At 30.8% G+C, this 9,914-nt stretch overlaps 1 protein-coding gene across 1 annotated transcript in view; it reads left to right on the top strand.

The window, feature by feature from the left end:
- The first annotated feature begins 2,588 nt into the window (after positions 1-2,588).
- The window catches only part of LOC147075635 (uncharacterized), a 92,281-nt gene continuing 84,955 nt past the window's right edge, over positions 2,589-9,914 (top strand). Inside the window, exon 1 of the mRNA XM_085941935.1 lies at positions 2,589-2,631. The gene's annotated coding sequence lies outside the window, so the exon portion shown is untranslated. The remainder of the gene's footprint in view (positions 2,632-9,914) is intronic.

Here is a 9,914-nt window from a genome sequence, read left to right as displayed (position 1 = left end):
ACTTATTTTATATATTAATAAACTTTATTATTATTTAACTGTTTATATTGGTAGTACAAAACAATATTTAGGAAATATCATGCATTCGAATTTGGCGCTTCTTACTTTAATCTCTTTACACTAATAATTTTTTAATTTACTCTTCTACTGTTTAATTTAAAGGTCATGCGGCTTCAGCGTCGGTGTGTAGTGTCGTGGGCTCCAGGTTCGAATCCTGGGTCTGGCAAGTACAGACCTGATTTTCAATTTATGAAAGTCAGAGAGACTTAATCCACTTCACTCAGTTTATCTACTTGGACGACTTCACCCACTTCACCCATTTCATCCACTTTACCCACTGCATCCATTTCACCCACTTGATCCACTTGGCCCACTTCACCCTCTTCACCCACTTGGCCCACTTCACCTACTTCATCCACTTCATCCACTTCATCCACTTCATCCACTTCATCCACTTCATCCACTTCATCCACTTCATCCACTTCATCCACTTCATCCACTTCATCCACTTCATCCACTTCATCCACTTCATCCACTTCATCCACTTCATCCACTTCATCCACTTCATCCACTTCATCCACTTCACCCACTTCATCCATTTAATCCACGAAAACTTTCCGCTCTTTCTTCTTTCTCAAAAATAGGCTGCTCAGTTAGTCATTCTAAAGCTCTTGACAGTATTTGGGCGCTCTTGAGCTTCACCCTATTTAGCTCAATAATTGTAAATCCGGCTATGTACATACAACACAATATCAATAATAATCAGCCTTACTTTCAACATATGTTATATTATAGGAATCAACATTGTATATGCATGAGATGTTTTCAATTTATTAAAAAAAGACTTTTCTTACCAAATGGGAGTTATATTAATTGGCAGCCTTGTACTATTTAATTAAATATTATTTTACTGTCAATACCGGAATCCATATAATATATAACGCACACCTATCGTAAGTATATTTCCCCCAAATTTAGTTAATTATTAGTAGGTAATAATAACACAAATAGTAGTAGGTATACTAGGTACTGAGTACGATTTAATTTCAATAAAATAAATATAAAAGGACCAGTCTTAAACTATTTATGTATCAGTTATTAAAGTTTTTAACAGACATCAACATGTGGGCCTTATTATTTGTTAGCCTAGCCGTTTTCCTGGTAAGTGTATTTACCAGTATTAAGGGGACGCTCTACAGAATTGCCCTTGAGAATTGAAAATATGGTTTTTTTACATGTGGTCCGGAATTGTTGCTCTACTGGTAATATTCAAAGGTCGCCGACAATGCTTTGGTCTTAAGTAAATAATGATATCTTAATTAAATTTAAATCATAACACTGTCAACGCGAATAAAATATGGGGTGACCAAAAAATGATATCTTCTAATATACGTAAATGTTACTAAATTCAATTTGTTAATCATCTGTTTGGTGGGAAATATTGTAACCAATATGATGGATAGCCACGATATAAACTTAATAATATATTAATAACGTTTTAACCTGAAATTGTCCGAGAGCTAAACATACGAAGGATGTTGAAATACATATCTATCTACATTTTTATTTCATGTGCTATCCAAAAAAACATTATTATTGAATAGTATTTATTTTGAATGTGTAAGACCTATTACATAATTATTAAAAAAATAGGTACACATTGTTTAATTCTAATGCATATTTTAAAAAAAAGTGTAATATAGTGATATCTGTTTATTATAAAAAGAAAGTGACTTTTTATTAAAAGAAATGAAAATATAATTAATTATATTATCATTTCTTTTAAAATGGAATTCTACCAAGTAAATGCAAACTCAATTAATGACTTTTTATTACTTACCCGATTAATTTAATTAATTTAGTCTGACACTTTTACAAACAAGTAACGCAATTTTACTTTTACAAAAATAGGTAGGTACAATAATTATTGTATTTTGTTGGTAAGTAAAGCCACTGCAAGAAATAATTTATATAAAAAAATGATTATTAACGTAGAGACACCCACACATTTTGTTATTCAAAGCTAGCGTCGCTGAGAAGATAGCAAATTTACCGACCAGGGCTGTCGAAGACCAATTACTTATTATTATGATGTGTTTTTAATTGTGTGCAATTTGGCGGAAAAATATAATATATACAGTTGCTTACCATTCGGTTATCCAATGAGCTGGGTTTTGTTTAATCTTCTGCAGACATCCTACAGTTTAATTTTTATCTTGCCCATCTCACGTAAGGCTATCTGATATTATAAAAGTTACATAGTATAACAGTGTTTAAATCTAATATGTAATTGTACATGTTTAATTAAAAACTATAACAAAATTAACATTTTAATGATTTACAGATTTTCCTATGTTATATCAACTTAATAGCAATTTTAATGAGAAAGGATACATATTACGATATATCCAAAATACACATCATCAGATAATATGTGAAATATTTTGATAAGCAAAAAAATAAGAACAATACAAAAATAACATAATTTAATCACCCAGTCTTTTCATAATTATTTTAATGTGTATGTTTCAAATGTGTTGAATATCAGCGATTTAAATTCAATTTTATTTTTTTCAACAGGTCGCTGAAGGAAAGACTGACTGCGGGATCCCGAAGAATATTGAAGGAGTCGTATGTTACTTGTAATTATTATTCGTAGATATTATATATTATTATAAAAGTATATTAAAATCATAAAGAGTTAAATTAATAGATTGCAGTTTTTAAATAAAGTATTAGGTACGTTACTTACTTATTTTATACAAAATTTTAAAAACATCATAATAAATTATTTTGCTATCATTTCCATTACCACTTGGCAATGTTAATTTATTTATAAATTTATCATCATCATCAGCCTGAATCTATCTACTGCTGGATGAAGGCCTCTTGAAGCTGCTTCCACTTCTCTTGGTCCTGTGCATTGCGTTGCTACGTACTTCCGCATAACTTTATCATTTCATCAATCCAGCGGCCTCTAGGTCTACCTGGCGGACGTTTTGTACTTCTTGGATACCACTGGATGACTTGCTTTGTCCAACGATTGTCTTTTCTTCGAGCTATGTGCCCAGCCCATCTCCATTTAAGGCTTTTAATACACTCTTGTTGTCCCAGATAGATGTAGCTTTTCACCTGTTTGAGCTGAGTGCCATTGATGAGGATTTCTTTTTGGCCCGCAAAGCAGTTGAACATGACTTTCATCTTTGTTAAATTTATTTTCAAACCTACTTTGTTGCTTACTTCAGCGAGTTCCTGCATCCTGCTTTGGAGGTCTTCTGAGTCTTGCGAGAAAATTACTATGTCATCGGCAAAGCGCAGATGACTCAGGTATTCTCCATTTATGGGGATCCCTTTGTCATTCCAGCCAAATTATAAATTTATACGTTGTATTAATTATTGATAATATTCCAGCTTTCTAAAATACCTCTTAAACCAAAATTTTAAAATTAAACTTGGTACCAATATTAATTTTATTTTTCACTATCAAGTCTCAGGCTACATCACATCACGGGCAGTTAGTCACATATTATGTATTATAATAAAATAATTATGCGTATTTTGTCACATATTCTAAATTTGAAATACTAAGGCCTGAACAAAAATTAATAATAAGCGCGAGTAAAAAAGCATTCGGCCCGCGTATAATCTGCGCAATATGAGTTAGAAGCATAGACTATAGATACATACATTTAAAGAAACACTAGGTCACTGATATTAAAATAAATAATAATATACAAATAAATTGTCACGAACATGTATCAACTTACCTATGAAACGTTAAACCATCTTCTTGCTTATCAGTACGGCTACCATATGTTAATACAACATGCAGAACCACCTTTCCTACTTAATTAACTAAAAATATTTACCACTGACTTTATGTTTAACACAAAAAATAGCAAATTTAGCAACACGAACAACACGCTACGTGAAGCGATTCAGCACGATTTGCCGGCGATATTTTTGAAAACCAACTTAAAAATATGTAGACCTTTTATCTTACTCTAGCGCGTGTCGCAGAGATTATAAGGGTGCCGAATGCTTTCTCACTCGCACTCATGCATCGTTTTTGTTCAGGCCTTGGTTAGAAGATATATAAATAATCGACTTAGTGAAGCTAGAAGTGAAATTGGTACCCGTTAATGCATCACGTTGCATCCGGCTGCTTAATTTGCAAACCGGCTAACTCCGTTTGGGCAAGGAAGGAGAAAAAACTTAATAATTAAACTATCGAGCGGAATTTAATAATTCCAAAAATACACTTGGATTTTTTTTTACAAATAAGCTGCACTTTGAATTAATACACTATTTTTAGCTTCTCTTTTACATATATAGTTTTTTTTTGAGTTGTTCCATCTACGATATTAGAAATTTGGCACCTGCACCTGCTGTTTTGTGTGAAGAACGATAACGCATTTATTTATAGGTTAATACATTTGAAAATATAGTATGATGAGAGTATGTGAGCATAGAAAATATGCTTTATAATAAAATCTCATTTTTGGTCAAAAGTGCAGTTAGCTGGTTTTCAGATTAAGCAGCCGACGACATGTTACAGCTAGTAGTTTAATTCTGTACTCTTAGTGCCATCTATATTTTCAGAAGTAAGTTCGATTAGTCTATTACTAATGATTTTTATTTTAATAATACTTAAATTTTAAAAACTAACATAGATGGTGCTGGGCCCGAATTATGTTAGTTTCAATTTGACATGTCTATGGTCTATTGTTAAGGCCTATGGGTTCATTCGTAAGAATCAAATTTGACGTAAGCGCCTCAACAATTAGCCATAAGCTTCAGCGCATATCAAAGTAAAAAAACAAAAATTGCTTCGCTCCGCGTCTCCGGGAGTAGATACGAAATCAGAGGTTTTAAAAGTGTTGAATTAATAATATTTTTTTTCTAACATATTTTATAAACATTTTTGTGGTAGGTAGAATAAATTATAATAATAAAAATAGTAGACCTCCAAATAAGAACCTCATATTATTGATATGCTGAATTTGTGAAGTGACACCTTTTCTTGAACCTATCATATTGTAGGTTCAAATTAAGTCCAAATATTTTTCAAAAAAAAATCTAATACTTATGTATGTTTCTGAGGTGTTTCAAATTGGTATATTAGTTATATATATCGGTGTGTATGAATACAAAAGTTATTCATTTTTTCATGAGCTAACATTACAAATTATAAGTTTAAAACATTCACAAGATGGCATAAAAGATGTCTGTTATTATTGCGTTTTTATTGAATTACAAAAACATGACTCATAAAAGAAAGCAATTCAATGAATATTTGTCGAGGCACAATTTTTTTTTAAATTTAGTACGCAACAATCAAGATTTAAGAAACCATTATTATAATAACGTGTATTTGACGGCAGTACGTTTTGGTCGCCGCGGAGGATTTCGGAACATTAGTGTATATAAAATTAATAATTGGTTCTTTAATTAGTGTACAGGCTTAACGGTATGTAATGTATTAGAATAACTATTATAAATTATTATTTTTAAATTTTTTTTTTTATAGATTTTATTAGATAGCATCTAATATAATTATTATATTGAGGGTTTCTTATATCCATCAACCGTGTTAGTCTAGGATCAACGAGTTCAGGCAATATACAATTCATATACATCTTGTCAGTTGTGATGTAACGAGTAATATTGTTTTTATTATTCAATGAACTAGGTTCTTACCTCAATATATTTTTTACTTGTGTTAAATAATTACTAATAAATGCCTAAGGTGATTCCATTCAATTCAACTCGGCATTAAATATATTAAATTCTAATGGATTTAAGTTTTGTACTATTTCATTTGAGTCGTTTTATGCGATCCTGGTTTCGCCTTTCGACATCGTCAGGCACTATGCGCACTCATCAAATACACACTGACAACGAAAGCAGCTAATTCTCACTTAACAATAAATTAATACAATAAAGTAAGGTAAAAACTTTATCACCTACCTATTAAGTCAAAGATCACTATGAAAAATTTAACAAACAATTATATATGAATAGTTGAATTGTGGCAGTATGAAAAAAAAGATTTTACCACAAACCATCTGAAAAATACATATATCATAAAACATATACGTGATTTTGTGCCCCAAAAGACTTTTTTTATTATTATTTTAACGATTAATAAAATTGTGACACATGTTTCAGTTTCCATTACGATGACAGCATTAGAAAACGTATTTTACTTTAAATTTTCGGTACTGTTCGGTTAAAGCGGATACAGCGGAAAACGCATTTTGATAATGCCAATAAACATACAACTGGATACGTACGTCCCTTTGAAAATAACAAAACATGGCCACCCAGGTACATAAAAACTGTATTAAGTATATGCAAAGTTTTTCAAATCGCTTAAAGCCTAACCAAGTAGGTACATATTTATCAAAACAATTAAAGTCCACCTATATTTTATCTAAACTGCTCAAGACCAAAATATTTTTTTTTTTATAAATGGGTCACCGAACGAATACCTTCAGTACTTCCTTGTAGCCATCGTGGTTATTAGATTCAATTATCTTACAATATCTCACATGCTGCAACCATTTCAATAACAAGATAATAAATAATATAATAAATATAATAAAACTACATTTTTTTCAGTTTGACAATCAGTGGTACTATATGATGTTTGATATTTTAGTCAACACAAATTATAGCACCTGGCATGCTTCCTGTGTTAGGAATAGAACGATACAAATAATTGCGACTTGCCAATTTGATTGTTACTGCAAAGAGAGTAGAGGTCATTTTTCCATGAGTCAAATAATATTGCTTCGGACTAAATTTTGGGGAAAAAAAAGACGTCCTTACCCGTTGAAATTCCAGATCGTACTAACGTTAGAAATAAGAAATTAGAAAAACTGTATGGATTAATCGATCAAATGGTCTCTTTTTGTTAATGTTGCAAAATAATTATATTTCTAAATTGTCTGAAAACAGGATAAATACATGAAAATGTACGACGTGTTTTGGTAATATAGCGTCACTAATTGTACCGAATTTATGGGGTTTTATTTATTTTTTTATTATAAATTATTATTTATAGTATTACGGAAATGTTATATTATAATAAAAAAATATTTTTATTGTGCAGTATATATTATTTTGTGAGAAAAAATCATTCAAAATTGGCTGATGTATACTCAAACTAAAATGGCTTTAAAATCTTTATTTTTCTGAAATTAAAAAAAGTACGTGGGTTAATCAATGAAATGTATTGTTTTACCCATTTCTCTCATACAATATATACCTGCAAAACTATTATTAAGTTCAACATTCATTGTGGCGTGACAGTCGTTTTGACCAATTTCGAAAACAGGACTTACTATTTGTCATTTATTTTAAAAAGTAAAGCGATTCGAAAAATTTAAATGACACAGAACGTTTTAGTTGAATACTATTTATTAGATTTTAAATAAATAAAGAGTTTATTGTGTATCAATTCGTTTTAAATATGCTTATCATTTCCGCGATTCCGAGAAGACAGGAAAAAACGGGTCCAATGGCCTTAATATCCCGTAAGTTTATTTTTACAAATTGTGCAGGAAGCTAAAAAAACTAAATATTTAATATCCCATATCTAACTGTTAATAGTTTACACATGTTGTAACTACATAGCATGCCAATAACCCGTAACGTAAAAAGTGGTAAAGCATAGCATGTCATAACGCCTAATATAATGATATTATCATCCAATAAAGTGTGACATATTATATATAAAGATAAACATCCAAATGTGTTATATTACATAGGTACTGTTTTACCTTTTAAATAATTCGAAAGTGACATTTTGAAGCTGTCAACCTTCAAAATTCAAATTTCAAAAATTCAACACACGTCATGCAACACGCTTGACAGCTTCGAGGCAAGATACGGGCTCTTACATGTTTATTCCTGCAATGTTTAGATACGGGAAATTACATAAATGGCTGTATCATTTTTGTTAAAATAACTACAGATATGGGAATTTCGCAGTCGATTGGCAGTATTTTTGATGTTTTTAGTAGGTACATCAAAAAGTCATTTTCGTCATTATAGGTCAGATACGGGGTATTGAAATTAGAACATCAATGTGTGAAATTTGGATTTTACATGTTTTTGTCTGAATAAATCGTTGTTATTTTCATTATTTTAATACTAATTACAGCAAATAAACTCGGTGCTTTGCGCCTTGCGGGGGGCTCCGCCTTCTTGGGCCCCTCGGGTGATGATTACTTAAACCCTGACGGCTAAAATTATTAAACATGGAACATGCTTTGCCTACTTATTTTCTGAATGCTGGTTGTCCAAATTCGAAAGAAAATTTATTTGTCAAAGTAACCGAATCCAAAGGATTCAAACAATTTAATTTTCTCAAACAACAACAACTGCTTAAATAAAACTTCGAATTTCCGTATACATATCTGACGAAATATAGAAGTTATTTTTAGATAAATAAGTTAATCATCAATACAATTATTGACATTGAATTTGGTAGATTCATTCCACACACTCGTATGCATACGTGGTGTAGAATTTTTAAACCTGTGTCAACAACGCGTACCAGTGGCATATTTTTGTTAATAAATCTATTACAAATAAGCAGGCGTCGGCGCCGTACATAAACAAGCGTCGCTACACTGCGGTCGGCGTACATTATGAAAGGATATACAATAAAACGAAAATGTTATTAACCTTACAAATAACATGCGATTTCTCTTAAGATTCTCTTCAAAATGAATGGTTTTAATATTAATACTATCGACCGAAGGTACTTCATGGAATTTGAATTCAAATTCTAATGGATTTAAGTTTTCTACTATTCCATTTGAGTCGTTTTTTGTGACCCAGGTTTCTCCTTTCGGCATCTTCAGCCACTGTGCACTGACTACTTTTCAAGTCATCCAAAAAATCCATCATAAAGCTAGTTATGTAACTAATTTATAGTAATAATTACGAACGCCAATACTTTAATTGCAGATGAGGTACACTGGGATAAGTGTGAACGCGTTTCCAATTAATTGATTTTGACATTTAATTACACAAAAACCAAAAGAGATAAATTTAAAACTCTTTTTGTCAAAGATAGTCTATACATACTCTTGACTACCAAATTTAGTTTATTGGATTATAAATTCTGTATAGGGAGTATTTTTTTTAAATATTCTTTGGATGGAGATCAGAGTTCACACTTACCCGCATAAATGAGGCAAGTGAGAACAAGGTACTTTAAATGCGCTGTATTTGGTATAAGAATAGTATAAGGTAATTGTAAAGAAATACAATTATTTCCTAATATAAAAAAAACTGTTTATTTTTGAAGTTATACTTCTTTTGGCGCGTTTGGGAAATCAGATCACAGTGTATTTTTGGCGCGTGACAAAGTTGCGCGCGCCGATGTAACACATAATTATTTTTTTCACACGAAAAATAACGCACTCAATTGGATTCGAACCACCGATTGTCCGGTTATCAGCCGAACGAACTACCTTTGCGCCACGATATGGTACTGCAATAGCGACGATTATACAGTATAATAATAACTGCGTATTTGACAACTGGGAATAAGTTATGAAATTATTAAAGTATTTTTCTAACGCAATAATAATTATATTATTTATATTTTATATTAGTATGTATGTGTTTTATTTTATTATTATTATATATTTCAATAAAATAAGCAATAAAATAATTTTAAACCAGCGGCGCTCAAATAAGAAGCCTTTTTCTGACTGTGTAATTTAACAAGATAATTAAAATAGTAATATTAAATAGTGTAATTTAACAAGATAATTAAAACAGTAATAATAAATAATATTAATAAATACGGAATAAAGCAGCAAGATAATTTTAAATCAGCGGCACTCCATTTCAACTTACTACCAATAAGAAAAACAAATATTTTGGATAGT

The sequence above is a fragment of the Rhyacophila brunnea genome, unplaced genomic scaffold, assembly GCF_057557595.1.
Source record: "Rhyacophila brunnea isolate RB1 unplaced genomic scaffold, BYU_Rbru_1.0 scaffold_14, whole genome shotgun sequence".
Taxonomy (NCBI): Eukaryota; Metazoa; Arthropoda; class Insecta; order Trichoptera; family Rhyacophilidae; genus Rhyacophila; species Rhyacophila brunnea.
The sequence above is the reverse complement of the archived record's forward strand: the minus strand, read 5'-3'. Positions and strand labels throughout refer to the sequence as shown.